Below are 17194 nucleotides of genomic sequence, written 5' to 3'. Positions count from 1 at the left end.
GAACGTAGGTGAGTGTCGGACTGCAGCTAAGACTCCGAGTGGGAGGATTGCTCACCACTCGGTAGGATTTTACAAACTTAGGCGAGTACTGGGCTGCAGCTAAGCCTCCAAGTGGGAGAACTTTGGCGAGTGCCGGACTGCAGCTAAGCCCCCGAGTGGGAGGATTGCTCACCACTCGGTAGGATTTTACAAACTTAGGCGAGTACGAGACTGCAGCTAAGCCTCCAAGTGGGAGAACTTAGGCGAGTGCCGGACTGTAGCTAAGCCCCCGAGTGGGAGGATTGCTCACCACTCGGTAGGATTTTCTTTCGAGCTTAGGTGAAACGGATTCGCGGCTAAGCCTCCTGAGTGAGAGGCTTGCTCATCACTCGGTAGAATTCTCTTTCGAACTTAGGCGAAATGGATTCGTGACTAAGCCTACCCACTGGGGGATTTCGAAGGTAAATAAAAATAACAACAATCGTGCGAGAAGACTGAAAAGCTCTTGTCTTAGATGGACAAATTACAAAGGTACTTCTTATTACATTTTTTCGAACGGGTGCTTAAGTATAAAAGGGGCGGAGCAGCTCCGCGTTCCACGCCCGTGGCTCGTCCTTCCGATGCTCAACACTGTAAAGATGGTATGCTCCATTGTGGGGAACTTTGGTGATGATAAAGGGGCCTTCCCAAGCTGGGGCGAGCTTGTGTGGTTTCTGTTGATCCACTCGAAGAACTAGGTCTCCCTCTTGAAAGGTTCGGCCCCTCACGTTCCTGGCGTGGAATTGACGCAAGTCTTGCTGATAAATGGTCAACCGGATCAAGGCCATCTCTCTTTCCTCCTCTAAGAGATCGACTGAATCCTGTCGGGCCTGCTCTGCTTCTTCTTTGGAGAAGAGCTCGACTCGGGGTGCATTGTGGAGCAGGTCACTCGGCAGAACAGCTTCGGCTCCATAGACCAAGAAGAAAGGAGTTCGTCCGGTCGACCGATTGGGAGTTGTCCTCAAACCCCATAGAACTGACGGAAGTTCATTGACCCAAGCGCCTGCTGCGTGTTTGAGATCACGCATCAGTCGGGGTTTCAATCATTTGAGAATTAGGCCATTGGCTCTTTCTGCTTGTCCGTTCGACTACGGGTGAGCGACTGAAGCATAGTCGACTCATGTGCCTTGAGAAGCGCAGAAAGCTATAAACTCATCAGAATCGAAGTTCGACCCGTTGTCCGTGATGATGTTGTGTGGAACTCCATATCTGAATGTCAATTCTCTGATAAAACTGACAGCGGTGCTGGCTTCAAGGTTCTTGATAGGTTTAGCTTCGATCCATTTGGTAAACTTGTCGACTGCTACGAGCACATGACTGAATCCACTCCTACCAGTTCTCAGTGGTCCAACCATATCCAATCCCCAAACAGCAAAGGGCTGGACGAGGGGAATGGTCTTCAGGGCTGACGCTGGCTTGTGAGACATGTCAGAGTAAAACTGGCAGCCTTCACATCTGTCAACTATATCTTTCGCCATTTCATTTGCTCATGGCCAATAGAATCCGGCTCGGTATGCTTTAGCCACGATGGCCCGAGAGGACGCATGGTGACCACAGGTTCCCGAGTGGATGTCGTTGAGGATCATTCGACCTTCTTCTGGCATTATGCATTTCTAACCGACTCCAGTCACGCTTTCCCTGAACAGTTGTCCTCTTATCACAGTAAAGGCCTTGGATCGACGGACAATCTGTCGAGCCTCTTCCTCGTCCTCTGGGAGTTCTTTCCTAAGGATGTACGCAATGTACGGCACTATCCAGTCGGGAGTAATGGCCAGAACCTCCATGATCAGGTCGACCACAGCTGGGACCTCGACTTCAGTTGGATCTGTGGCGCTCCTAGGTTGCGGGGGCTCTTCAGTAAAAGGATCTTCCTGAACTGTCGGTGTGTGAATATGCTCCAAAAACACATTGCTGGGAATGGCTTCTCCCTTGGAACCTATCTTTGCCAAGTCATCGGCTGCTTGATTTTTCATTCAGGGTATGTGATGGAGCTCTAACCCCTCAAACTTCTTTTCCAACTTCCTCACCGCGTTGCAGTAACCAGTCATGGCTGGGCTTCTGACGTCCCACTCCTTCATCACTTGATTGACTACCAAATCTGAGTCGCCGTAGACCATGAGGCGATGGACGCCGAGTGAGATGGCCATACGCAACCCATACAGGAGTGCTTCATATTCAGCTTCATTATTGGAGGAATCAAAGTGAATCTGGAGGACATATCTGAGCTTGTCTCCTCGGGGGGATACCAGAACCACCCCAGTACCGGAACCATTCAGCATTTTGGATCCATCAAAGAACATGGTCCAGTGCTCCAAGTGAACTTGAGTCGGCAGTTGTTGTTCAATCCACTCGGTGAGGAAATCTGCTATTGCTTGGGACTTAATAGCTTTCTTTGCCTCAAACTTGATATCTAAGGGAAGGAGTTCAATCACCCATTTTGCCACTCGACCAGTTGCATCTCTGTTGTGCAGAATCTCTGACAATGGAGCATTGCTGACGACTGTAACAGAGTGATCAGAGAAATAGTGTGCAACCTTCTTCGTGGTCATGTAAATCCCATAAACGAGCTTCTGATGGTGCGGATATCTCTACTTTGACGGAGTTAGAACTTCAAAAATATAATAAATTGGGTGCTGAACTTTATAGGCTTTTCCCTCTTCTTCCCGCTCGACCGTAAGTACTGTACAGACGACTTGTCCAGTGGCTGCTATATAAAGCAGTAAAGGCTCTTTGTTGATTGGGGCAGCAAGCACCGGTTGGGTGGAAAGCGGGGCTTTTAGCTCTACAAATGTTGCAACAGCTTCAGGAGTCCACTCGAACTTATCTGATTTCTTCATCAGTCGGTAAAGAGGCAATGCCTTTTCACCGAGGCGAGAAATGAATCGACTTAGGGCGGCCAAACAACCAGTAAGCTTCTGGACATCGTGCACATGCACAGGGCATTTCATCCGGAGTATGGCACCCACTTTCTCTGGGTTAGCATCGATCCCTCGTTCGGAAATGAGAAAACCGAGTAATTTTCCTGGAACTCCAAACGTGCACTTTGATGGATTAAGCTTGATATCATACCTTCTAAGGTTGGCAAAGGTTTCAGCAAGGTCAGCCAGTAGGTCAGAACCTTTACGTGACTTGACCACAATGTCATCCATGTATGCTTCCACATTCCGACTGATCGGAGTGAGCAGGCACTTCTGAATCATCCGCATGAATGTGGCTCCAGCATTCTTCAAGCCGAACAGCATAGTGACATAACAGAAGCATCCAAATGGGGTGATGAAAGCTGTTTTTATCTCGTCGGGTCCATACAGACGGATCTGGTGGTACCCATAGTAGGCGTCCAAAAAGGACAAACACTCGCACCCTGCAGTTGAGTCAACTATCTGGTCGATGCGAGGGAGAGGAAAGTGATCTTTCGGGCAGGCCTGATTGATATGTTTGAAGTCGATGCACATGCGAAGAGAGTCGTCCTTCTTCGGGACCATGACAACATTAGTAACCACTCGGAGTGGTAAATCTCACGAATAAACTCAGCTGCCGAAAGCCGAGCCACCGCTTCACCGATTGCCTTCCTCTTCTGTACAGCAGACCGTCAAAGATGTTCTTTGACTGGTTTCACTTTTGGGTCGACTCGCAAACGGTGCTCAGCTAGTCCCCTGGGAACACCTGGCATGTCTGAAGGTTTCCATGCAAAGATGTTCCAGTTCTCACGGAGGAACTGGGTGAGCGCTTCTTCCTATTTGGACTCGAGTGTCGTTGAAATGTGAGTCGGAGCAGCATTGGGATCCGTCTGGTGAATGTGAATCGACTTTGTTTCGCCAGACGACTGGAATGCTGAATCCGTGGCGGGCTTCTTGGCTTGCAACAAATCACTCGGATCTGCATTTTTTGATATTTTTCTTGCAATTCTACTACGGCCATCTATGCATTGGCGATCTTTGAGCCCTTTTGGGAGCACTCTTCCGCCTTCTTCCGACTACCAGTGATAGCGATCACCCCTTTGGGACCAGGCATCTTCACTTTGAGGTACACGTAACATGGTCGAGCCATAAAGTGTGCATAAGCCGGCCTGCCCAGAATAGCATGATAGGCACTCTGGAAATCCACAACCTCAAACGTCAACTTTTCTCTGCGGTAATTCTTGGAATCACCGAAAACCACGTCAAGAGCAATCTGGCCGAGTGATGCAGCCTTCTTGCCGGGAATGACCCCATGGAAACTCATATTACTTTCACTGAGTCTGGACATCGGAATGCCCATTCCTTTCAACGTCTCTGCATACGGTATATTCAGGCCACTGCCACCATCCATCAAGACTTTAGTCAGTCGGGTGCCTTCGACTACTAGGTCGACCACCAACGCTTGCCTCCCGGGGGTGGCTATGTGCGCTGGGTGATCGGACTGGTCGAATGTAATGGTAGTCTGGGACCACTTCAAGTAACTGGGTGTCACCGGAGCGACCATGTTCACTTCTCTGTTGATGACTTTCAATCGACTTTTACTCTCAACGTCAGCGAAAATCATTAGAGTGGAATTCACATAGGGGTAACCATCGTCATCCTCTTCCTCATCCTCAACCTTGTCTGCTTCTTTCTCCTTTTCCTTGGGCAGTTTCTCTCGAAATTGTTGGATTAGGAGTCGACACTGTCGAGTGGTATGCTTCGGGTAAATGAAATTACCCGCTTCATCTTTTTTGGTGTGGATGTGGCATGGCAAATCCAGCACATCATTTCCATCTTGATCTTTTACTTTCTTGGGGTTCCACGGTCCCTTGGGCTTCCCCTTGAACTTTCCTTGAGTCACGGCTAAGGCTTCACCAGGAGCAGCTGGCTCGGCTTTGCGCTTCTGCTTCCGACTGGAGTTTCCTCCTCCGGTTTCATGGGCGACTGTTTTGTGCTTGCCACTCCGGAGTCGGTCTTCTTCTTCACCGTTGGCATATTTAGTGGCAATTTCCATCATCCGAGTCAGTCATATCTCCTGTCTGACCGAATTTCATATTCAACTCCTGATACTTGATGCCTTCTTTAAAGGCACAAATTGCCTGATGATCAGACAAATTCTCCATCGTGTGATGCAATGTGATCCATCTCTGGATATAATCCCTCAAAGACTCATTCGGTTTCTGAATGCAACACTGTAATTCGGTCAGCCCTGCCGGTCGTTTGCAAGTACCTTCGAATGTTCTGACAAATACTTGGGCAATATCTTCCCAAGTATAAATACTGCTTGGAGCTAACTGATTCAGCCATGCTCTAGCCGAGCCCTCCAGTATCAGAGGAAGGTGTTTCATGGCCACTTCATCATTGCCACCACCAATCTGGACAGCCACTCGGTAGTCTTCAAGCCAAGTATCAGGCTTGGACTCACCAGTGAACTTACTGACTCCAGTCGCCAACCTGAAGTTGGGGGGAATCACTGCAGCCCTGATGGCTCTGCTAAAGCACTCCGGACCTGAGACATACACTCTGCTGCTGGTTGGTAGATCTTTGTCATGACCTTCTCGGTGAGCCCTGTTTCTATCGACCAAGCCTTGAACAAAATAGATCTCGCATCAAAGCCTGGTTCTCTGGGGTCGACTGGAATCCCTCGCCCCATACTGTGAGGGCGTCTGTCATCATGTTGCCGAGGCACGTACGACCCACTCCTTGGGGAGGTGTGGGCACTCGACGACGATCATCATGATCGACTCGGTTATCATACTGCTCAAGGTTTCTATACTGATCTCGTCGGTCTCCACGCCCCTCACGCCTCGGGGGCGATCTTGGGCTGTGAGCCAACTGAACTGTGTCTGCAACCACGGACCTACTATGGATCCTATTCCGCGACTGAGATACTGTTGTATTCTGCTCTCCTGCCGCACGGAGCAAAGCTCAGATCTGCACCAGACCTCGACCAGCTTCTGACTGGGAAGGTTGGATAGACTCCGCTATCCGGGCTGCAGCTACGAGATTCTGGATCGGAGTTCGGTATACCTGAGTCGGAGGCGGAAAGAGTTGACGTCGACTGGATTCAGGAGCACGCTGTCGAGCACGCTTGTCGAGTGCGCGCTGGAGACTCTCCAGTCGAGTGCGCTCAGCCAAGTTGGCCAGGCGCGCCTCCTCCAAGGCCTGGGCCTCAGGGGTTTCTCCAACGATAGGAGTGTGAAGTGCATCCATGTTCCGGTGGCGAAGTTCTTCTCTCCACTGCGAGGAGAGGGGTTCGGGGCGGTACTCTTCATGAATACGTGATGGATCGCCGCCCCCATCACCTCCGTCTTCACGGGTGAAGCCAGGAGGACTGCGCGGTCCATTGACCATCAAAACTTCTGCCACGGGGTCGCTGCTATCGCACTCGGATGCAGTCTCTACGGAGCCAGTCGACAGATCGAACAGGCCGTAGAGGGTTTTGTCGGGCTCGATTGCCGCGACTTGAGGGGTGGCCAACTGGCGAGCCACCGCATGCTTCACCCACAGCTGAAGCCTCGATCGACCGGAAAATTTGCTCCGGCAGGCCACAGGGAGGGGGGAAGCCATAGGAGCCGATCGATACTGGGTTGATGGCTACTGCAGGAGGACGCCGCGGACGCACGCGCGAAAGTGTGTTGCCCCGCAGACAGGGAGTGCGTCGATGTCGAGTGGAGCCTCCTAAAGCCAAGCGGAGTCGTCGGCGACAAACACGAGCGCGCCGAGACGGATCTCGCGGCCCTCAGCCAAACCTCTGCCTGAAACCATGATGAAGGGGATCGAAAAAATTGCAACTTCTCCAAAAAGTCACTAAGACACCTGCCCCATGGTGGGCGCCAACTGTCATGGTTCTAAGTTTGACAGTAGAATGGGGGGTAGGTATGTAGAGGCAAGATCCTAGCTATGGAGGAGTTGTACACGCGAGTTTTACGAGTTCAGGCCCTTCTCGGAGGAAGTAACATCCCTATGTCTCGGAGCCCGGAGGCGGTCGACTGGATATATGCGTGTGAGTTACAGGGGGTGCGAACCCTTGTCCCGGAGGAGGGGGTGGCTTATATAGAGTGCGCCAGGACCCCAGCTAGCCCACGTTACAAAGGGTTCAATGTACATTAAGGCAGGGCATTAATAGTAACGCTAGTAATAAAGAGATATAAATGATCTTTAAGGTTACAGAGTGAATGACCGACCGTTGCCATCCTGAGTGACGTTAGTCCTTCTACACTCCGAGTGGTTTCTTGTATCGTCGAGTGTCTTCAAGACTGTCGAGTGGAACATAGCTTTATGGTCGAGTGGACGATGATTTTTCTTCGACTGCTTCTGGTTCTTTTAGAGGTGTCCTTGGCGAGGGTATCTTGGACAGATCCATGACCCTACCCTAGGTACATAGCTTTGTCAGTACCCTCGGCGCCGTTTCCAGAGGCCTCGGATCTTCTTCCCCGCCTCCAATAGTCACACCAGCATCATCACCATCCTCCACGTCCAACCCAATGATGTTGAGGTCCACAAGGCTATGCCAAAGAGGTTGTACACTCGTCGCATCACTTTGTTTCTCCATTCCTCTGTTCTTCCAATTCATGTGAGCCAAACACCCAGGCTGACTGAAATCCTATGTTTCCAAATGCTCTGTTTTGCATGTGCATTCCTATCCTATTCCTGTGTTTTTCTGTCCCTGCGTTTATAGAATCCTCCAATTCTAAGGAGCCCTTACATATTTACTTCTTTTTCAGATAGGCGTCAAAGAAAACTCTATGTGTTATATCTTGCTCTTGCTGTGCCGTCATCCACCCCACCTGAGGTGCACCATCGATAGAAGCATTCATTGCAGCAGAGATCCCCCCTGCAGACTTCCTTTCGCCGCCTCGGATCATCTTCCCCATTGTCGGCAGCCATGCCAACTTCATTACCATCATCGACTGAGCAGATGAACCTGAGGACTACACAGTTCCGAATAGAGGTCGCAGTCTTTCGTGTTTGCTTATGTTATACATCGGTTATTATTACCTGCTACTTTATCGTTCAAACTTGAGTTTTGAATTACCCATGGGTCTCATATCAAGCCAGCAACGAATAGTATCTGTCTACTATCTGGTTCATCTGGGCTCTTCTATGTGGTTCATGTTGGGTGGGCAACAAACAATAGATGATCCATTGTCCATCTTTTTAAACTGAAGCTATAATCTACCTGCTATCATTAGTTTTGGATCCATCCACTCGTTTGCTACCATCAGTCTTGATTTTTGCATGCACCCCTTAGGCCTTACAAAATCTAACTATTTTTTTTATTATGCATGTCAGATATTGTACACAATCGTACTGAACATGTAGAGAAAAAGAGAAGACCATTGCGTGCAAATATAATGTCATGCAAACGCCGCTCCATGGTGGGCGAAGTGCCCCACCCCTCCTGCATTTCCAGATTGTATTCCAGAGGAAGATAACTGTTCAGATGGAGATTCAGAAGGAGCCAACACCATGCCTGTTTACCACCTGAGGTGTTTGCTCTAACCTGGCATGCTGATGTTGGTCATATCATGCATATGGCGCCTTGCATTGCTTACATTATACATCTTATATGTCATCATCTTAGTTTAGATTTGTTTTGTGTGAATGCCACCTATTTGGTTTCTATATCATACTCCCACCATTCCTAAATATTTCTCTTTTTAGAGATTTCAACAACTGACTACATATGGAACAAAATGAGTGAATCTACACTCTAAAATATGTCTATATACATCCGTATGTGGTAGTCCATTTGAAATCTCTAAAAAGACAAATATTTAGGAATGGAGGGAGTATATGGGAATTATGCAATGCCATCTTCTTTAGCCAGGCATCATATACGTGAATCATATAATGCCATCATGTTTAGCCAGTCATCGTATATGTGAATTGTATCGTGCCATATTTTTTCCATAATGTATTCCATTTGTCAACAATGTTTATACATTCATCTACTCTTCCTGTGCATCAGCCATTTGAGTCAGTCATGGGAAAATCTGGAGTGAAAACAAGGTCTTCTAAGCAGTCAGTGCTACCTGTCGATGCAGATTTCTTGCTGGTTACAGATAGCTCCTCAGAGGAGGATTCAGGGAGACATGACCAGTCATATCCCCCCCCCCCGAGGTGCATGCTCTAACTTGGCTGGGTTATATTGCTCATATCATGCATATGGTGTCTTGCATTGCCATGTCATCTGCTTAGATTAGACATGCTTTGTGTGAATGCCTCCTATTTGCTTTCTATATCAGATATGTGAATTATGCAATGCCATGTTTTTCAGAGAGTTATCATATATGTGAATTATGCACTGCCATGGAGCCAGGCATCATATGTGTGAATTATCTCATGCCATCTTTTTTTTCATTACGTATTCCATTTGTCGACAATCTGTGTATATTGAACTACTCTTCATGTGTATCAGCCATTTGAGCCGGTTATGGAAAAATCTGGAGTGAAAACAAGGTCTTCAGAGCAGGCAATGGTACCTGTTAAAGCATATATCTCGATGGTTATAGGAAGCTCCTCGGAGGAGGATTCAGAGACAGATGACCGGTCCTATATCCCACCTGAGGTGTATGCTCTAAGTTGCAATGTTTATATTTCTCATATGATGCATATGGTGTATTGCATTGCTTAGTTTACACATCATATGCACAATATTGAATTCTATCTGCTTAGTTTAGAGATCATACATGCGAATGTCGGCTGCTTAGTATATGAATCAATTATGTCAATTATATCATGCCATCCTGTATACTTAGACAACATGTATGTGAATTATTTGATCCCAACCTATTTTAGAAAGACATCATATTGTTTTGTCATGTCATCCTGTTTAGGTACTCATCATATGTTGAATTATGCCATTATATCCTGTTAAGTTATCCATCATATATCTGAAACGGTGTCATGCTATCCTGTTTAGTTAGGCATCATATATGTGAAATTGTGTCATGCTGTCTTGTTTGGTTAGACAACATATATGTGAATTACCACATCTGTCTATCATACATTGTATGTACGTTCAATTTCTTTTCTTGTTTATCAGCCATTTGAATTGGAGGGGGTGATGGCAGTATCTAAGGGAGCAAAAACCCGTTCTTCACAAAAGATAGTGCTACCTGTTGATGCAGATAGAACCATGGTTGTACTGGCCCACAAACTAGCCCCACCACACATAATCGAGACTCTTCCAGATTGCACACTTACACCGTTGGGCAGAGAACCAGCTACAACCCATCTAACCGCAACCCCAGCAGATAGTAACCCACTTATAGTTGACAAAGCACCATGTCCACCACAGAGTACCCCCACATGAGTAGTTTGTAAAGCTACTGCAGTGCCCAAAGCACGAAGACCACCACAGCTAACCCAAACTCCATGTTTAAAGCAGAAGAGCAACTGTTCTCAGGTCAGATTCTGTAGCTATGGTCCATACTCCTTTGTTGTTGCATCACTGTATTTACTCATACCAACTACTTTCGAATTTGAAGGATCCAATTGAAACTCCAATGGCACAACAGGTATGTTTTAAACCTATTTCTTTAATTGGATTGCTGTTCTAACTTCTTGCTCGTTGATATCAGTTTAAGTTGTATAAACAGTTATGTTCTCATGTGATGCACATTACAAGTTCTGCCAATGATGTGTAGTTTCTCACACTTATATTCTGTCTATGCTGTTGTGTCTTAAAAATATATGAGTTGAACTGTGTCTCTATCTTGATTAGGGAACATAAACTAGAATGATATGGACAATACAGTGACCATAGTACATAGATATATGTTTGTTTCATGTTGTTATCCTGTCCACCTTACTACTGAACCGGTTTACCAAAATGAGTTTCGTATACTACAAGCTAAACCTGTGATGTGCCTGCTTGTTTCTCTTGCAGTATGCAAACAGAATATTGGAGAAGAGCACCCCGCTATGCAATGGTAGAGAAAGTAATGCAGATAAGGTTCAAGATAGTGAGACAACCCTGTTGGTTTCCAAGAAAGGTGATAAAAACGATCTTGTAGACAGTGAGAAAACCCCATAGTCCTGCATTGATGTAGTGTTCGAGTTACTAGCTAGTACCGCTGGCACAAGCTCTTCGAATTCGCTGCCTGAATCACTTCGGCTTCTTTAGTCTTAGCTACAAGCTGAAAGGCATCAGTCAGTTGTGCTGCGGCAAGAAGCCGAAGGACTGAGGAAGTCCCTGCAGAATTCAGATGCATACTTTCTTGTGCAACAGCAAGCGCTGGAGGATTTAAGCGCCAAACAAGAGAAAGTTAATAAGCTTGGTAAACATCTTGCCAGCATTATGGGTACCCAGGATATTGTTTCTTGAACTCTTCTGAAGTGGTTTCAGTTCTGGACTTGTTTTGCTGTGGCGTTTATATGCTGCTTTGTTCCCTATATTTGCACTGGTGGCAAACTTTGATGCCCAGTGGATGTAATATGTGTAATAGCTGTGATAGCCTGGCATAAGTTGCTTGCTTATTTATTTCCTTGTTGTATTGTTTATTTGTTTGCTTGTAGTCAGTGCAGCTCTTTTTCCGCGGTTTGCTAGTGGCTGCAATAACCTATTTTTTAAAACTAGGCCACAATAACCATGGGCTAATATTTACTGTAGTGACACTGGGCCTCCTATGGGCCGTAGAAATAGTGGGCCTTCTATGGGCTGTAGAAACAATAGGCCTTCTACGGGCCGTAGAAACAATGGGCCTTCTACGGGCCGTATCATCAATGGGGCTTATACGGGCCGTATGATCGATTGGCCAAACATGGGCCAATAACAGGCCGCATTATGGCCGTAAACGGGCTAGAGTTGGAATCGTCCATTCATGGGCCGACCATAACGGGCCATCATTAATAGGTCGTATTTGATGATGCTATGAAAATGGCCCAACGTATTAATGGACCACAAACGGGCCGACTGTAACCACGGGCTGAATTTGGCCCACAAGCAGAAAATGACAGTAACGGGCCGTAAGTAAACGAATGCTGGAAATGATCCCAAGAATAAATGGGCTCTGAGAAGGCCGAAAGATAACATGGGTTGGAAATGGCCCAACAGAATAGCGGGCCGTTAATGGGTATAAAGTGATACACTATTCATTATGGGACAGTTTCACCACGGGTCGTTAATGGGTGTAAAGTGATACACTGTTCATTACGGGCCAGTTTCATCACGGGCCGTTAATAGGCCAAGAGTTACATAGGGCCTCATATGGGCCGAAAGACGTCATGGGCCATACATGGGCCAAAAGTGAACATGGGCTGGAATCATATTGGATGGCCCAGATGACGCTACTGGGCTAAATTCAGATAGGGCGTAACGGGCCTTGGGTTAGCGGGCTGTAAATGGGCTATATGCGAATAGGCCGTTAACAGGCTTTCCATGGGCCGGCCCGCCACCTTTTGACCAAGTCAAACGGGTCGGCCTTTTCACAGGAATGGGCCTCTGCTGGGCCGTGCCACGTGTCGACGTATCATAGGCGCCTTCTGTCCAATGAGTGGATGACATCTGTCCCAACGATGAGCCCACACGTGTTTCCTCCAGCCAATGATGATTATACACGTGGAAAATCCCCATTGGTCAGGGATGTTAACGGGTTATCGGATCCAAAACCCGACCCTATAGCTTAACGGTGTTCCGTTACGGTGGATGCCACGTGTCGGTCACCCTTGATGAAAGCACTTCTGTGACGCGCGATTTATCGTCATGGAAGTGCACACTTCCGTGATGATAATTTTGGTAATGTCATGGAACACTTCTACGATAGCACAGGTGTGACTATCTTGATTCTGTCATAAAATCATCATGGATGTACATGCATGACAAAAACATGACCTACTGTGACAAACACGTATCATCGCGGAAGTGTATTGTTTTGTAGTCATTGCACATATCGCATGAACGAAATGAATCCGAAAACATACCGATACTTGTTGAAGAAAGAGGGGATGCCTTTCGGGGCATCCCCAAGCTTAGACGTTTGAGTCTCCTTGAATATTTACTTGGGGTGCCTAGGGCATCCCCAAGCTTGAGCTCTTTCCTCTCTTCCTTCTTCTCATATCGAGACCTTCTCGATCATCAAACACTTCATCCACACAAAACTTCAACAGAAAACTCGGTAAGATCCGTTAGTATAATAAAGCAAATCACTACTCTAAGTACTGTTGCAAACCAATTAATATTTTTTTGCATTATAGCTACTGTAGTATAACTTTTCCATGGCTTAATCCACTGATATAATTTGATAATTTCATCAAAACAAGCAAACTATGCATCAAAAACAGAATTTGTCTAAAACAGAACAGTCTGTAATAATCTGAACATTCACCATACCTCTGGTACTCCAACAACTCTACCAAAATTAGTAAAAATAAACAATTTGTATAGAAAGACAGTGCAAAAATAATCAGAGCCAATTGCAATTCCAGCAAAAAATGTAAAATCGCGCACTACAGCCAAAGTTTCTATCCTGCACCGTACAAACCAACAAGCAATGTAAACATCCTAAAGGCAAACCTTGGCACATTATTTTTATAATACAATGGAATTGTACAAGGGGATAATTATTTTTGTTGAAAAGTTTCTGTAACTAAGATTCACAAAGTTTCCATGGGCATGAACAAAGTTCAAGGACGTCCCCCACTTTCACAATGCTCGTCTATCTCACTTTCACTTTTCTTTTTGAAATTTTTTGGGTTCCCCTCTTTATTTTATTTTTGTTTTTAAACTATATAAAAGCACACATAAGAAATAAATGACCCTCTAAAACTTCCGGGTTGTCTCCCTAGCAGTGCTTTCTTTAAAGCCATTAAGCTAGGCATATAGTGCTCAAGTAATGAATCCACCCGGATCCCAAGGTATATCAAAGCCAATTCTAATTAACAATGATTTGTAATTTAGTAGTGAGCACAAAGTAACATATATCATGTAACAACGAAGTCTAACTCTCTTCCTGTGCATCGGCATGTCATAAAAGAACAATTCATTCACACATAGTAAAGGCCAATGCATAGTATAAACAGTTTCTTGCAATTTTATTGTATTGGAAACATAGAGAGGTGGAGATATAGTTCCTCTCTCATAATAATTGCAAGTAGGAGCAGCAAGCACATTCATATTATATTCATCAAAATCATCATGTGTAATATTAAAACGCAACCCATCAATATAATCCTTAATAAGAGCAAACTTCTCAGATATAGTGTAGTCAGGAGAATTCAAAAAGATAATAGGACTATCATGCGTGGGTGAAATAGCAACAATTTCATGTTTAACGTAAGGAACTATAGAAAGTTCATCTCCATGAGCATGATTTATATTGGCATCTTGGCCACAAGCATAGCAAGCATCATCAAAAAGGGATATTTCAAGAGAATCAACGGGATCATAACAATCATCATAGCAACCATCCTTCGGTAAGCACGAAGGGAAATTAAACAATGTATGAGTTGAAGAGTTACTCTCATTAGAAGGTGGGCATGGGTAGCTAATCTGCTCTTCCTCCTTTTGTTCTTCGCTCTCCTCATCATCTTTTTCATCCAATGAGCTCACAGTTTCATCAATTTCTTCTTCCATAGACTCCTGCAACATATTAGTCTCTTCTTGGACAGCGGAGGAGACCTCGATATATGGTTTCACATAGGCATTAGAAGCATAATTCTCATAACAATACTCAAAGAAGAGTAGCATCATACTTTTCAATCAAAGAAGCAATTTCATAAGCATCCTTAAAAGCAACAAATTCTTCAATTTGTTGAACATCATAGTAATTATAAACACCCTTAGCATAAGAAGATATGATTCCATTATCACTAAACAAACATTGGTAGGGAAGGTGTTTCTTAGGGTCTTCAGAACAACAAGTAATATCATATATTTCGCATAAATTCCAAGCATAGCATTGCAAACGATGAATTTGATCCAGTAAATGTTTCCCTTTTTCAGATATGTGGTGTCGCACATAACAAGCATGCTCATATAAAGATTTGCCCTCAACTAAGCTAGTTGGGGTTTCAGCACGAGCACATAGGGATCAAAGATGATCCAAGTAATAAGCTTCAGGAGTGTGATAGATTTTGAGTGGTTCTTCAACCATTGGTTCAGTAGGTACAACTAATTTTTTTGGTATTTTGCATTTCCTACCCATAACTAAATATAGAAAACAACTAAGAATGGCAAATAAAAATTACTTAGTGATAAAGCAAACAAGCACACACGAGAATATTCACCCCACGCTATGGCTCCCCAGCAACGGCGCCAAAAAAAGGTCTTGATAACCCACAAGTATAGGGGATTCATTGTAGCCTCTTTCGATAAGTAAGAGTGTCGAACCCAACGAGGAGCTAAAGGTAGAACAAATATTCCCTCAAGTTCTATCGACCACCGATACAACTCTACGCACGCCTAACGTTCGCTTCACCTAGAATAAGTATGAAACTAGAAGTACTTTGTAGGTGTTGTTGGATAGGTTTGCAAGATAATAAAGACCACGTAAATAAAAAGTAGGGGCTGTTTAGATAAGGACACAACTAAGTTAGGTTTAGTAGAGAGCTTTTTGTTACGAGAAAGTTATTTGTCCCTAGGCAATCGATAACTAGACCGATAATCATTATTGCAATTTTATTTGAGGGAGAGGCATAAGCTAACATACTTTCTCTACTTGGATCATATGCACTTATGATTAGAACTCTAGAAAGCATCCGCAACTACTAAAGATCATTAAGGTAAAACCCAACCAGAGCATTAAAGAATCAAGTCCTCTTTATCCCATACGTAAACAACCTACTTACTCGGGTGTGCTTCTGTCACTCACGCCACCCACCATAAGCAAATCATGAACATATTGCAAACCCTACAGCGGGAATCCCTCATGCTTGCGCGACACAGAGAGCACCATAGGACAGCACCAATAATAAAACATGCGACTCAAACCAACCACGATCATCAAATAACCCATAGGACAAAACGGATCTACTCAAACATCATAGGATAGCCATACATCATTGGGAAATAATATATAGCGTTGAGCACCATGTTTAAGTAGAGATTACAGCAGGTAAAAGAGGGGTTACACCGCTGCATAGAGGGGGTAAGAGTTGGTGATGATGGCGGTGAAGTTGTTGGTGAAGATTGCGGTGATGATGATGGCCCCCGGTGGCACTCCGGTGCCACCGGAAGCGAGGGGGAGAGAGCCCCCCTCCTTCTTCTTCTTCCTTGACCTCCTCCCTAGATGGGAGAAGGGTTTCCCCTCTGGTCCTTGGTCTCCATGGCATGGGAGGGGCGAGAGCCCCTCCGAGATTGGATATGTCTCTCTGTCTCTCTCTATTTCTGTGTTCCCTGATTCTGCCCTTTCACCGTTTCTTATATTCCCGGAGGTCCGTAACTCTGATTGGGCTGAAATTTTGACACGATCTCTATCCGGATATTAGCTTACTTGCAGCGAAAGAAGGGCATCAACCACCTTTCGGGGTGGCCACGAGGGCCCAGGGCGCGCCCCCTGCCTTGTGGCCCCCTCGGGCATTGTCTCGCGTGGATTTTTCTTCCCAAAAATTGCATATATTCCAAAAAAATCTCCATCAGTTTTTATCCCGTTTGGACTCTGTTTGATATGGATTTACTGCGAAACAAAAAACATGCAACAAACAGGAACTGGCACTGGGCACTGGGTCAATATGTTAGTCCCAAAAATAGTATAAAAAGTTGCCAAAAGTATATGAAAGTTGTAGAATATTGGCATGGAACAATCAAAAATTATAGATAGGACGGAGATGTATCAGCATCCCCAAGCTTAATTCCTGCTCTTCCTCGAGTAGGTAAATGATAAAAAAGATATTTTTTTATGTGGAATGCTACCTAGCATAATCTTGATCACATATCTAATCATGGCATGAATATTAAGATACGAGTGATTCAAAGCAATAGTCTATCATTTGACATAAAAACAATAATACTTCAAGCCTACTAATAAAGCAATCATGTCTTTTCAAAATATCATGGCCAAAGAAAGTTATCCCTACAAAATCCCATTGTAACAACCTAGATTTTGGCCCTTTTCTTTTTCTTTTGATTTATTTGGTTTTTGCTCTGTTTTTCTTTTTGGAGTGGTTCTGTGGCCTTGTCACCTGGGAAATCAGCTTCATTTCCCCTCCCAAGTGGCTCGTCATCCTAAAAACTTTGCCAAGATCATGTCACTCCACTGCTTGACCAAACCCTAATTTCTTTTTCTAGGGAA

Source organism: Triticum dicoccoides, chromosome 7A (assembly GCF_002162155.2).
Source record: "Triticum dicoccoides isolate Atlit2015 ecotype Zavitan chromosome 7A, WEW_v2.0, whole genome shotgun sequence".
Classification (NCBI taxonomy): Eukaryota; Viridiplantae; Streptophyta; class Magnoliopsida; order Poales; family Poaceae; genus Triticum; species Triticum dicoccoides.
Note: the sequence above shows the minus strand (reverse complement) of the source record.